This window comes from Rhopalosiphum padi, chromosome 1 (assembly GCF_020882245.1).
Source record: "Rhopalosiphum padi isolate XX-2018 chromosome 1, ASM2088224v1, whole genome shotgun sequence".
Classification (NCBI taxonomy): domain Eukaryota; kingdom Metazoa; phylum Arthropoda; class Insecta; order Hemiptera; family Aphididae; genus Rhopalosiphum; species Rhopalosiphum padi.
Genome location: NC_083597.1, coordinates 65,063,986 through 65,079,935, shown reverse-complemented (window position 1 = coordinate 65,079,935; position 15,950 = coordinate 65,063,986). Strand labels below are relative to the sequence as shown.

The window sequence follows — 15,950 nt, the reverse complement described above, 5'->3', positions numbered from 1 at the left end:
GGTGGATATGAAGATGGCGATGGTTATATGATGGTTTGATGAATAATGCGGCAAGTGGTAACACAACAGGAACAAAACAATTTGTATATAATATATAAAATAATACTAAAGTGCTCATATGCGTATGGTGGCGCGAGCGTAAGAGTACGAACTATAATAACTTGTCATTAAATTGTGTGATGTAACGCGAGCAACCTTGCAACTTCTCGTACATTGTGCATAACGTCGACTGCGGTCGCGACAACGCAAAGATAACTCGGTGGTCCGTTGTTACCGCGACCTTTGTGACAACCGTGTTAGCTTATATAATACATAGGTATGCACTATATATAATATGCAAATTATACGTAACAACAATAGTTGAACAGTATATTAAAATGGTCATATTTTACACTTAATTACAATTAATTAGTCATTTGAACACGATGAAGATAATATGTTAATAATTAATAACTCTTAATTATAATTGATAATTATGTAAAAGCAAAACGAGTATTAAAAAGGTTGACCTATGGCTCATTACTACGGGTGGCGTATAGTGCATTCTAATGCGCTAAAATTATTTTGCTTATCTACTTGCTCGTTTTGTCTTCTCCTAAATATCTAATTCTAATAGGTACATTTTATTATCTCAGCTTATTTGCTTCATTGACCTAAATAATCTATAAATGTTGTTTTATGTTTACTCTAGTATATGCCCCATTGACACAAACGACAATATTATGATTATTTTAAACAATACCTGCAAACTTTTATCTTGAATAAATATATGATTTAAATATGATACAATAAAATGATTAAATATTAAAATAAAATACATTTATATTATCTATAAAAGTCTTACTTTTATTCAATGGTTTATTAACATAAGCATTATAATCTTTAATTGTTTCGTGATCGACAAGTTCTGGAAAGTTAATAAGACACCAGAGTTACTATTTAACTCATAGATTAATTTATTTTTTATCAAATGATTATTGTTTTTAAAAACGTTTCGAAATTATTATCTAGGTCTGCTAATATAATAGTAGTCCTATAATGAACGATAATTATAGTCGTATATGACAAAAAATTATATACATTTTATATTTTACTTCTTACAGTTATTCGTGTAAATATTGAAAAGAAAGTTATGTATTATAATTATTAATTAAAAATCAAAAATTAAATACACAACTTTATAAATCAATATACATGTAAATACAGGTAATAACAAATATAAGTTTAATATTTTTCTAAGACGATGTTTTTATTCAAATACTTACGAAATAATATAACATTATTTTTTTTCGAATTGGCAAAGGCAATTATCATTATCAAAATGATAGAAATATTTAAAACATTAATTAATGGAATAAAATTCATTTTTTTAGTTAAATAATTAATGTATGCCTTGAATTCTTACAAGCAAATGTTCGAATAATAATATTTTTACAAATCTTCAGCATCTACTACAGTTATTATTTTTCAGTTTGTTTCAAGCTTATATAACATAATATGATTACACAGCTGAGTAAATTATTGATATTTAGTATAACATATGGTTTTAGTTCACAGAGCCTTATGTAACAAATAAAATACTGACAATTAATTTGATAATAATATCATATAATATCGATACCCGAACTACATACAAATGATATATTTTGTATTTTAAACATTTTAAAGGCTGGTAGTTAAACTATATTCTATGTTATTTGTAACTAGTTAAGTATCTTAGCTGCTATACACAGTCCCGAATGTACCTATTTGTGGGCCCTGGAGCCAATTTTTTTATAGGGCCTTAAAAAATTGTTTTTATTTATTAAATAAATATTTTTTCTGAAACGATTTTTTTATTCCAATCAAAATAAAAACTTACTAAAAGTAAAACGGCATTTCCTTTAATTTATTAGTTTTTATCTATCTTTTATACTACTTTTTTTATTGCATTAAATTATAGCAAATATATTTAAAATATTTAAAAACCTATTTTTCTTGCATTTAGGGAATCTTATTTTTTGATAGTCTTTTCAAATGTTTTTGGAATATATTGGCGATATTGCTACATTGGAGCTTAATTTGAATATTGTATAAACAATTTAATTGTTTATAAAAAAAGGCAAAATTATTTTTACCTCTATTAGTATCTAAATTTAACAAAAAAAAAGTTTTTATTTTTATGATTTAAAACATGTTATTATTATTGCTTTTTTAATTGATATATATATATATATATCTGAATTTTAGTCATATTTCTATGTGCTACAATCATACATGTAAAATATATTTAAAACAATATTCACCAGTGTAAAACCATAGTATAGATTAAATATGATTGAAAAATTTTCTTAAGATAAGGATTAATTTAACTACCTATACCTATATTATAGTTTATGCGAACTGTTATATTTATTTGTTTTTTTAGAATTTAATACACTTTTTGTAAAAAGATTATTTTGATTATTTTTATGAAATTACAAAGCATAAAAACAACTTATTTTTAAGATTTTAGGCATTTATAAATGCTGTTTCTAGTTATATCTTATAATATCTGGTGACACTACAACTAATTATCACAGGTATTAATAATATTATATTATTAAACACAAATTACTAAAGTTGAAATTTGATAATTCGATTATATAGGGAAAGCGTGCACACCCGCTAAAGTATTTCAGCCGGCCCGTGATCATTTTATTAGAATTAGAAATTGGTATAGGTATATGTAAAAATAAAAATTATTAAGCTTAAAAAAAATAAAAAAAAATAAAAAAAAAGCTCACATCATTGTAAATTCAATACATTCATCACTCCGTACAGAATCTAAAATATACAACCAAATTTTATCAAATAAATCCATTGATTTTATTATACAGTTTTGGTATGGTACTTTAATTTTTTCAATTTTCTACATTTACTTATATTACAGTGTTGGTATAATCGATCTTCAACTGTTAACAGTTTTTTTTAGATTCTGAACGGAGTGATGAATGTGTTGATTTTACGATAATGTGTGTGTTTTTTTTTATTGTTTCTTTTTTTTTGTAAGTCTGTCATTACGTTTTGGAGTAGTAATAATGCTTTGATTTTTTGATTTTGCTGTAACTTAAAAATGAAACATTGAAAATACTTGAAATTGTCACTATCTGTTTATATTAGCGTTATATATTTACCTTTAAATTTTCATATTTTGACTCTTTTAATTTTCTTATAGACAATTTAAATGTTTGTCTTTTTTAAGTTTTTCTTTTTTGAAAAGACTATAAATAAATATTGGCTATCCAAAAAATTTTTAAAATTTAATACAAGGTTTATTATAAGTTGTACCTACTTATCGTAGTAAAAAAAAATCGTTAATCACAACTTTTGTTTATAAGCATTTAAAGTTCAAATGTTTACGAAATATTTCAAAATCGCAACAATTTGCAAGGAATTTTGAAGTTGAAAATTCATAAAATGTTTGTGATTTATACCTAAGGTTAAAAACCCAATACAAGGTTATCCATAACTTTTCCTTCAAGTAATTGAAAAAAATAAAGTATAAACTCCAGCGTCAAATATAAAAACATTTTATGAGCATATATGAAATTTATTTTTTTACGAAATCGAGTAAACTAACGATATTATACAATTGAAATATAAGTAATAATATAATATATCCTAATTATTATCCTTGTCTGATAAATCATCTTTGTTCAGAATCGTTTTTCGTATACAATGATACCTGTCATTGCATTCAAATTGAATACATCCATTATAGTGACCTATTCATCGCCATCTCTACTATACGGCAGAGCTATATCCACTTTCCCACCTTTTTATTCTTAAATTAAAGAAAATGCTTTCAAATTGATTATGTTACCTTCGAAATGATGAAATGTATCATACATTTTAAGAAAACAATAAAATAGTAAATCATTAGAATATTAGAATGTAGTCATAGAAATTAAAACTGTATTTTCTCTGAGTGCAGCACACATTTTTTATTAAAAAGTAGAAGCCGTTATGACAATATTGACTCGATGGTCTCGGAAGTATAAACATATTATTGTTACTAACTACAATGTTAACATTTAATTTGTAATTAATAAAAACTAATTTTATTTAATTATTCTTAAAAAATAGAAAGCTCGTGTCCAGAATTTGAAGATACCGCTATTTTAAATTTATTTATGGACAGACTTTTTGATTTTATCATATATAACCTTATAGTTAATTAATTATAGGTAGTTTATTTTTACTCTATGTTTGTATTGCCTGTTTGTCTCGACTCGGTGCAACACGATTGCGCAATTTTTCTTTTTTTGACCCGACTAATTACACCACGATTGCGCACCAAATTATATGTGTATATAGTATATACTATAGTACCATATATATACTATAAACTATATACTATGTATAATAATTTATGTACCTATAACATAAAATACTTAATCAATTAAATTAAAAATAAATAATTAATTCACAATTTTCTTGATATATTATTAATTATATTAAAGTCAATACCCAATATTATTTGTTTTTCGATATTATATTATACATTATATCAAATTAAACGAGTAACTTTTGCATTGGTTTTTATTTTTATTTTTATAATTTTATAAAAACTATTTTTTTGACTAGGTGTAAAGCAATAAATTATAGTAGATTGTAAATAGGTACCTTTAAAGATAATATTTTCTTAATAAGCGATATCACCATATATTGGTTGGATATTGGTATTTTTGTTTCATTCCCACTTTGTATCGCGTATAAAGTGAACAGTGAACGTTTATAGTATATTATTCTAGTGTAAAATTTATAGTGTCAATTATTGAAATGGATCTGAAAATTCAAAAGAAATTCGAAACCGAAAAAGGTAAGCCATGCATTTTAATCGATGGACATAAATACAGAGAATTCATTGTACTAAAAAAATGTGGTAGTATCCGATACTGTTGTACCAATAAAAATTGTTCTGCAAGTCTGCTTGTTAATAAAGATGTTACAATAGTTATTAGTATGCTTAACGATCATAACCACAATGTAATTGCTGAAAATATCGTTGGTAGGCAAATTATCAATTCCCGTATTAAAAGGAAATGCGAGGATGATTTATTAACAAGGCTGAATAAAATGATTCGAGCTGAACTTCAAAACGCAGAAAATGATATTGAACTTGTGAATTCTGATGTGAGGTTATGGAGAAAAAGTATGTACGATTTCCGTCGTAAGAGTATGCCTAAAATTCCAAAAACTGTTGAAGAATCAAAAGTTCAAATATTTGATAGACGCGAAACTATAATAAGTAATACTGGTCAGTTGTTTTGTCATATGGAAACAATTTCAAGTCCGATAATGTTTACTTGTGCAACTAATCTTGAAATATTAAGTCGAAGTTCTCATATATTCGCTGGTGGGACGTTTTCACATTCCCCCAAACATTATGAACAACTTTATACTATTCGTACATTGCAAAATGGTTTTTATATACCAATAGTGTATTGTTTTTTGACTTCAAAATCAACTCAAACATAAATAGATATGTGGCTTACAATTGTAGAATTGTGTTTGAAATTGACTGGTATAAATTTAAAGCTAGAATTAGCTCAATCAACTTTTCATTTCGATTTTGAAAAAAGTATACATAACGCTGTTAAAGAAATTTTCCCGAACTGCAGAATTCTAGCATGTAGATTTCATTTAAATCAAGCTTGGTTTAGACATATTCAAAAAGATAGTCAGCTACTAAATGAATATAAATCAAATTCGGAATTGGGTGTTTGGCTAAATAAATTTTTTGCTTTAGGATTTTTACCAGCCAATTTAGTAGAGAATGCTTTTTTATATTTAATTGAAAATGCTCTTACGTCTAATTTTGGATTTGCCGATTATTTACTTAAAAACTATATAGAAACCGATGCACAATTTCCACCTAATTTATGGGCAGATAAACCATCCGAAGAAGCTAGAACAACTAATGGTCCAGAATCTTTTCATATGCACTATAATTCGCAGTTTTATACCTCGCATCCATCTACTATTCAAGTAATAAACATATTATTAGGTATTCAAACTGAAACCTATTTAAAAATAAATAGTATTAAACGTAATGAAAAAAATAAATTACGAAAAGAGCAAGAAAACAATATTAAATTTATAATGGATACTTGGGAAAAATTTAAAACAACGAAATATCAATGAATGACTATTTGCAAGCAATGGGACCACGTTTTTGTGCTAGTCGCCAAATGTAATTTTTAAAAACTTATTATTATTATTATACTCTTATTATTAAATTTATTATAACGGATTATGTTTATATGAACAAAAAAAAATATCGACTATTGGACTATGCCTGTATATACATTTAGAATACGTCATGTAATTTAGGAAAAAACAATTTTTAACCAAGCCAACAATGATAATTTGTTGACAGACCTAAGCCTGCAATAATTGGGAAGGAAAATTGTGAATAATTATTATAATAACTATTTATTTTTAATTTAATTGATTAAGTATTTTATGTTATAGGTACATAAATTATTATACATAGTATATATATGGTAATATAGTATATACTATATACACATATAATTTAGTGCGCAATCGTGTTATGATTTTAACAGGTAAAAAGGGATCGGAGCGCAATCGTGTTAAAAATTGTTTGCACAATCGTGGTGTAATTAGTCGGGTCAAAAAAAGAAAAATTGCGCAATCGTGTTGTAGCCGTCTCGACTACCTATGTAATTCATATCGTCCACAACCCAAAGGTTAAACTCAAATGTTTCCATAAATAACTTTATGATATAGTTGTGGTTATTACTACTCGTAATTTTCTAAAACACTAAATTCTTATTTTTAATATAAGCTATATATTATTGAAATGTGTGTAGTAGTAATTATTAAACAATTTAAGTTCAAAAGTTTATCGCTGTAAAAATTAATTTAACCCTTCAAGCTGATAAATTTGTTTAAGTTATAATATTTTCACATAATAACTATTTTAATTTAATTTATAATATTATTATTCTAAAGTTTATGAAAAAAAAAAATATGTTTTTGTCACCAATTTCTAACCAACTGAAACCACAGCTGCTGACCTACTGTAAACTTAACATAGGTATATCAATTATTTACAATACATTGTGAACTTAAATAAAAAAATACATTATCTAAGTACGTACACTGGATTTTTACAATATTTTAAGTTTTACACAAGTTAGGATTATATAAAAAATAAAATATTACAATTTAAAATTATCAATATAATAGAGATGCGAGTAAATATCAGCTATCTTGTCCAGATTTGTATTCTGCGCATGATAATTTTATTTAGCAGAAAATTTATGATATTGGTGATCAATAACCAAAACTTAAAATACTATAACTTAATTTATTAGTTTTTATCTATCTTTTATATTACTTTTTTATTGCATTAAATTATAGGAGATATATTTAATATATTTAAAAACATATTTTTCTTGCATTTAGGGAATCTTATTTTTTGACAGTCTTTTCAAATGTTTTAGGAATATATTGGCGATATTGCTACATTGGAGTTTAATTTGAATATTGTATAAACAATTTAATGTTTTATAAAAAAAGGCAAAAATATTTTTACCTCTGTTAGTATCTACATTTAACAAAAAAAAAGTTTTTATTTTTTTGATTTAAAATATGTTATTATTATTGCTTTTTTAATTGAATTATCTGAATTTTAGTCATATTACTATGTGCTACAATCATACATGTAAAATATATTTAAAACAATATACACCAGTAGAAAACCATAGTATAGATTAAATATGATTGAAAAGTTTTCTTAAGATAAGGATTAATTTAACTGCCTACACCTATCTTATAGTTTTTGCAAACAGTTATATTTAATTGTTTTTCAGAATTTAATACATTTTTATAAAAAGAATATTTTGATTATTTTTATGAAACTATAAAGTATAAAAAAACTTATTTTTAAGATTTTAGGCATTTATAAATCCTGTTTCTAATTATATCTTATAATATCTGGTAACACTATAATTAATTATCACAGGTCTTAATAGTATTATATTATTTAACAAAAATTACTAAAGTTGAAGTTTGATAATTAAATTATGTAGGACAAGCGTGCCCAACCCGCTAAAGTACTTCAACTAGCCCGTGATCATTTTTAAGAATTAGAAATTCGTATAGGTATATGTAAAAATAAAAATTTATAATTTAAAAAAAAATTATTATAATAAGCTTCAAAAAATTACAAATTATTATTGAAACACGGCATCCAGTATCAATTGTACGATTTTATTTTAGATAGAATTTAATTTATTAGTTTTGGCTTACAAGAAATGTAATCTTGCAGTTTTCAATGACGAAAACGAATACAAACAAATAACTAGCGTCAAATTATTCAGTTACACACGAACTGAGTCATAAATTCTATAAGTGAACAAAAATAATATTATATCTTTTTACATTTTACCAAAATGAATAAAATAAAACCGTGATGTACGCCATGACCCGCAGTAAATAAATAAATTTAGAATGTGTCCCGCAAGTTAAAAAAGATTGGGCCCACTTGCTTGATGTAGGAGATAAAAATATTATTATTTTAATTTTTAATTTGTAAAAATTGTTTTATCAATTTGTCAAAATATAAGATTATGTTGTTTTTCTATGTTGGCCCCTGTTTCTCGTTGGCCGGAGGACCATGGCTCTCTCGCTTGCGCCCCCCTTAATCGAGGCTTGGCCATACATTTATAAGCTACTATATACAAACTTTAAAATACCTATCGTTGAATATTGATTGTCGTTCTTGCTAAATTATTTTATAGTAAAAACTCAAAAAGAAACAAATATCCAATGGCAAAACAATTATGCAACTGTTTAAACTTCTATATTTTATGTAAACATCGTGTATTGTAGTTTACAAGTCTTTCATAGTGTGTTTTATGTAAAAAGCTAATTTTTATAGTAAGTACTCTAAAAATTAAAATTGAATAATAAATTTACAATAATTGTCATTCCTTTTGTTACCTATAAATTACATCCCAATATTATACTTGAACTACAATTATACTTAAGGCCGTGTGATGTATTATCTTTTTCCCTCACAAACCTAATATAGTTATATTATTTTCCATAAAACTAATGCAGTACATGGCACGTTATTTTAAATTCATCAAAGATGGAGTATCATACAAATTACTATTTACTAGATAGGTTAATTTCTTTATCAAATTGTTTTTATGCTTTAAAATTTTTATAAATAAATAATTCACGATTCCTAAAAAATATCAAAAGAAAAGTCAATAAGAATTTTTGTTTAAAAAACATTTACATAACGATTTTAGTTCCTTAAATTATGAAAAATATATAAATCCGAGAAATTACTTGTATTATAGAAAGTTTCAAGTTTACTTTGTCACCGAGGCTACTGTATTGGACGTATTACACTCGATTTTAATCGATATAACCTATATTGTATCATATAAAGTTAAACTAACTTTTACTAATAATAATTTAAAAATATCGTAGAATAAGAGATAAGAGTTATTGGTAAAATATACGTCAGTTTTATGAATTAGGTTAAAATAAAAAAATTATTAACAGTTAAAGATTGATTAACACCAACACTGATCGACGTAATATAAGCAAATGTAGAAATATTGAAAAAAAAATTAAAGTACCATACACACGAACTGAGTCATAAATTCTATAAGTGTACAAAAATAATATTATATCTTTTTTACATTTTACCAAAATGAATAAAATAAAACCGTGAAGTACGCCACGACCCGCAGTTTAAAATAAATAAATTTAGAATGTGTCCCGCAAGTTAAAAAAGATTAGGTCCACTTGCTTGATGTAGGAGATAAAAATATTATTATTTTAATTTATAATTTGTAAAAATTGTTTTATCAATTTGTCAAAATATAAGATTATGTTGTTTTTCTATGTAGGCCCCTGTTTCTCGTTGGCCGGAGGACCATATTTTTTATAGCTCTCTCGCTTGCGGCCCCCCTTAATCGAGGCTTGGCGATACATTTATATGGTAGTTGTGGAAGTATAAACATTATTATTAATAGTTACAATACTAACATTTAATTTATAATTAATAAAAAATTAATTTAACTTAATTATTCTTAAAAAATAGAAAGCTTGTGTCCAGAATTTGAAGATACCACTATTTTATATTTATTTATGGATAGACTTTCTGATTCTCTCAATTGTATCCACATTAATCTAAAAGATTTTAGTGTTATTTTATATAGTTCAATAAAAAAAATTAAGTTCATTGATAAATTTTAAAAGAATATCGGGAAATAATGCCTAGTGGTGTCCAGAATAAAACCAAGGTATGCGCAAATAACCTTATTACTAATTTGTACGCCACCAGCCATCTCCAATTTGTTTCTAGACTGGAACCACAAATGATAAAAAGTTGTTGTAAACGTTTTAATCTATTTTTCGCCCCGTAAACGCCTCTGTTTTGATATTAATAACTACTTGTAACGAAATGTCAAAATGGCGTGTATCTTATGATACAAATCATTAACTTTGATTTAATTTGAATACACATTATTTATTTTACCGACATTGGTTTACAATGGGTACCCACATGATGCAGTTTTACAAATAATATATATATATATATATACCTATAGCCTATAGGTAATAAGATAATAATAATAAAAAAATATATAAGACCTGTTTGGTAGTTGAACGATTACTGTCCTGCGAATTGTAATATGTACGGAACTATACACATTGCACTATGTTTATGTGTTATGTCACTTATACTTATATAGTTATATTACGTCTCTAAACTAAAACATGCGCGATCAGTTGTTGTCGATATTTACTATGTATATATTATATATATAATAAGGATAGTATAAAATGCTATCGTCGCCTATATCGACAGTGCGACATTGCAACACACTATATTATAGTAGTGTTGTCCTGACCATTAGGCTATCAATGAAACTTTTATGAATTATTTATCAAGATAAATAAAGAGAGAACTTAAATTTGATGCAATTCCATAAAAAAAACATAGCATATACCAATATATCTACCTGAATACCTGATGATGTAAGTTTAAAGGTAAATTGTATTTATTATACATGAAATGTTCTGCAGTTTTTCATTAAAATTATTTTCTTCTAATAACTATGAAATTTCGAAATATTTAAGATTTCTCCAGTATAACGTAACAGTAAGGTATAAAATTACGAGGATTTAAATTTGAGTTCGGACAGTACAAGTACCTTGACTATAAGTCTATAACTAAAATAAATTATATAAAAGTACAAGCTATGATGATACTCCAGAAACTTGTGGAGCTTTTTGGTTCACACAACAAATTGTGAATATACTGTGCCATATACCACTCGTTGAGTTATAGGTTATCAATAACCAGTATATAATACAAAACATAAAAAAACAACAATTTTTTTTCAACATAAAATATCTTTATTTTAAATAATTAAACTTTTTAACTAAATTATAATTATAATAGGTACGTTGATGCGCTTGTGTTATATAATATCGTGGGTGAAAATACCATTTTTTTTCATTCTATTGTATGGCCATCATGTATACCTACATTTTACTTTATTATTAAATTCCATAAGTATATACGTGCTAAATAACTTTACTAACTAGATTAAAATTTTAATATATAACATAAAGATCATTTAATGGTTATTCAGTTGTACAAAAACTACATTAAACATACTCATTTTGTAACAATTTTGTAACAATAATTCACTTAAAAATTAAAAATGGTAAAATATACAATTATATGCAAAACAAAATTTTGATATTTTGATTATAGATATCACGAAACACATTTGTACATAAAAATGGAAGCTATTTGTCAACTTAAAAAAATATGCAAAATCATAAAAATTCTAACCTTACATTCAAAAATCTTACTTTTAATATTGTTGAAATTGAAGCCTGAGTGAACTTGAATATTGAGGTATTTAACACAAATAATAACTCGAATTTATGATTATAATAACAGTTTAATATAAATGTAACATACAACTAGATATAGATACACAGTGTACCGTGTCCAAGAGTGTCCGAGAGTGACCCAGAGAGAGTCTTGTATACAAAATGAGCCCTATATATACGCTTCATTGACGTCACATAACCATACCTATGTATGTGTGTAGTATTAATAAGTATTGCTTCACATTACAATAGAAAGTTAACTATGATATATAATATATTGATACGTGCACCCGTGTGCTTACAATGTATGAATACTAATATTAATTGTACATTTAACCAAGTAAAAAATATTGTTCAAGCTGCATCAAGTCAAGGGATAATGGTATACATCCTGAAAATTAGAATTATTTAGCTACTTACATAGCATAATATTGAATAATTGAATATTAAAGAATTTGGACATTGTTGATTTTTAAATAAATTTTAATATTGTCAAATTAACATAAACACCTAACTACATTAAAAAATCATTTTTTTTTCATACACATAAGTACCTACTATAAGTTATAATGACTATAATCTTATAAATAGTGAAAAAAATAGTTAAATTTCTGTTATAATTTAAATATTATTAAGATTTTGAATGGTTTCAAAACTATTTCATTAAATTTGATTGGTTGTTAATTATTCTTGATTTATTAAAATTATATTATTATATTATGCTATATAAAATGTAAATATAAATTAAAGATCCTCAGTTTTTGATTGAATAGTCAAAAAAATGTTTTGATAATTAATGAATTGAGAAATTCAATTCTATTATGTGTATTTAATTAACATAAATGTAATACGTATGCTTCTAACATAATTATATAATTTATATTTTATTTTACCAATAACTTTTAGCCTTTGTATGTATGTTCCATATAATTCATCCATAATAACCCGACCTGATAATAGATAATAATACATAATTTGAATACATGATTCTTTTTTAAAAAGTAAGAAATTAATAGACATATATAATCTTATTAACACATAAAGATCAAATCGAGTGAATTTATTTAAATTAATAACTAAACAACTAAATCTTGTATGTATTATTAGTGATTATCGTAGACAATAATATATTTATTATTATATTTAGGTCAGTAATTGTGAATAGTTTATTGCATGACAAATATATCTCGGGTTAAATAAAAATGCACTTTTCATTAATTTGCATGTCAATAATAACTACCTAACAGTAGTTTAATTTTGTACAATAATTATATACGAATTATATTTTAATTAAAAAGGTTGATGTTGGTAGGTTGATATGGGAAAATAAAGCTACAGTGAGTATTAAAAATTTACTAATTTTTCGAAAGAAGCTATTGTAATTTTTATATTTAGTGATTAATATTCAATTTCTAAGTGATTTTAATATACAATTTACATAGTTAAAAAATGTTATGCTTAAGTTACTTAGAATAATTCAGAAGAGTATACTTAAAGTATGTATTACTTTAACAGTAAATAATACATGAAATTACATACATGTTTTCAACTGAACAAAATAATTTTGGGTCACTGAAACATATTTATTTACTTTATTATATTCTACATTCTACATTAATATAGGCACTTAAAAGATCTAAATACTATAGAGACAGAGTAATGAAATTTCAATGTAAAACATTATATCACGTAAATGTTTGTATTTTCTAAATTAATAACAATAAAGAAAATAGACACATAATTAAAACTGAATTGTTAAAATATATATAATGTTTATAATTTCAAGTCCATTGAATATGAATTGTATTAACTTTTTATTATTTAATTATATCTATGTTTATATTTTACATTTACATGACTATATTATATGCAACATAATAAATAATGATGTGTAATACTTTTATTATTTTCCTTTGTATATTTGTCATATTTATAATTGCTACCTACCGGACAAAAAAATTGTATTATTTATAGAATGAATCTAAACTATAATCATTTATTTTAATTATACAAATTTGAAATTTCTATTACAAAAATGCATAATGATTATAATAAATAATAATAATTAACAAATTGGCGTTTTTAAAGTAGTTTATATAAACGATAAATATACAAACATTCCATTATCTAAATTTTAAAAATATTGATAGGAGTTGCTTTGTTAAAAGAAATTTTGGTAAAAGAACTGTTATTTAGCAAGAAACAAGCACAATAAGTGTGTACCATACGGCATGAGTTTGGCAAAATAGTAATTGGATAAGTATAATGTAGTGACTAATGAGCCAATCAACTAATCGTTAAAAATGTATGAAGTAGTCGTGGTGAAATTAAATAAAGATGACTAAATACAGTAGACGCCGCTTATAAAACTCACTTTGGGACCAACACAAAGTGAGTCTTAAAACTGAATGAATCTTATAGGCGAAGTGGAAAAAAAAATTAATTACGTATTTATAAATTTTATTTTACTACATATTTTGCTTTTTAAATACTTTAACACATATTACATATTACATACTTACTATTGTGTATATTCGTTAATCCTGATAAAAAAAAACTAAAATTATATTAGGTAAATATTAAATTTAAAAATATTATAAAAATTATACATTAATAAAAAATTATAAAGGATTTATGTATAATGTATTTATTCTTTATTTTGAAATATTATTTTTGAAAAACATTTGTTTTATGTATGGAGTAAAGGGCCTGATTTAGGCATTTTGTGGCCTTAAAAAATGTGGTACCTTGTCAACAGTAGCGTATAAATACAAATTAACAATTACAATTTACTTATAAATTTTCACAAACATAATTATAATTGTATACATATTTTATCGCTACAGGTCACGGATGTCATTTTTCTGATTATTTATTAATTAATAGAAGTGCATATATTTATATGGAAAACATAATTAAACTTTATTTTTATATATTATTAACTGTGAAAACAATACATTTTTACATTTTTTATAGAAATAAGCTATTTTATAATATTACATTTCTTGCTTTTTTAAAAGTAAATACATTTATTATGTCATAAAAATTTAAAGAACATGTAAGATCGCTTTCTAATGATAGTAAACCTAAGTTACCAAGTAAAATAAAATTAAAATAAGGTTCATAAAAATCCGAGGCACTCTAATAATGAGGGCCATAGGCAATTGCCTATCCTACCTAATGGTAAATATATAAAATATGGCCCCGATGGAGTATGCACTCGAACAAAATTACTGCGTGTCTATAATCTTCAAGAGTGGAGATCATTAATTTTTTGACATGTATTAATGATCCCATAGGACTTACTAGACCTACCCATAAGTGTATGTAGTGTTGTGGACCTAGCTTTACCTCGTCATACTCTGGAATGTATTAGCTACGTCATACTATATTGATAGTATATTGATATAATGTTTATGAAAAATCAGAGCACGTAGCAATAAATTATATCACGCATTATCGTCACTAGTCGGCTGCGTATAATTTTTATGGTATAAAATAAATATGAATAAGCAATTACATAAAACCAGCTCTAGTTCACCAAACCAGTATTATCAGATTCATGTACATTGTACAGATACTTACACCACTGAGTATATATAATATTAATTTTTTTTATTTGATATTTGGGATTTATATCTATTTCATAGTTACCGCGTGTGCCTATAAGAAAAATTAAAAACCAATAAATATAATTTTTAATAAAATATGAAATATAAGCCTTCAATGATAATACAAAATAGTCATCTTTCAAAGTATTTTTTATATTTAGTAAATGTGCTATTAATCAATTATCATACATATTATTTTTATTTAGGTTATACCATATTTGATTAAAAATTTTATAGTTTGTCAATCTTTAACTCGTGACAAATACAATTGGAAGAATTAAGAATTTAATACATTGATTTGATAGAGATATCCTACTTAATTTAATTGTCCAACTCCAGCTTTTTTAGTTAAAAAAAACGAGCGAAGTTGTTTTAGATTGATATAAATTCATAAGAAACTCAATGATACTC

General features: G+C 24.7%; 1 protein-coding gene and 1 long non-coding RNA gene across 2 annotated transcripts in view; both read right to left on the bottom strand.

The window, feature by feature from the left end:
- Window positions 1–15,950, bottom strand: part of LOC132918031 (uncharacterized) — a 225,907-nt gene that overhangs the window by 150,917 nt on the left and 59,040 nt on the right. The window lies entirely within an intron of this gene.
- LOC132931904 (uncharacterized) lies at window positions 11,977–15,561 on the bottom strand. Its single transcript, XR_009662790.1, has 5 exons — window positions 14,451–15,561; window positions 13,827–13,871; window positions 13,468–13,500; window positions 12,822–12,878; window positions 11,977–12,319 (listed from the first exon to the last, which is right to left on the bottom strand). It is a non-coding gene; the product is annotated as an uncharacterized LOC132931904 (long non-coding RNA).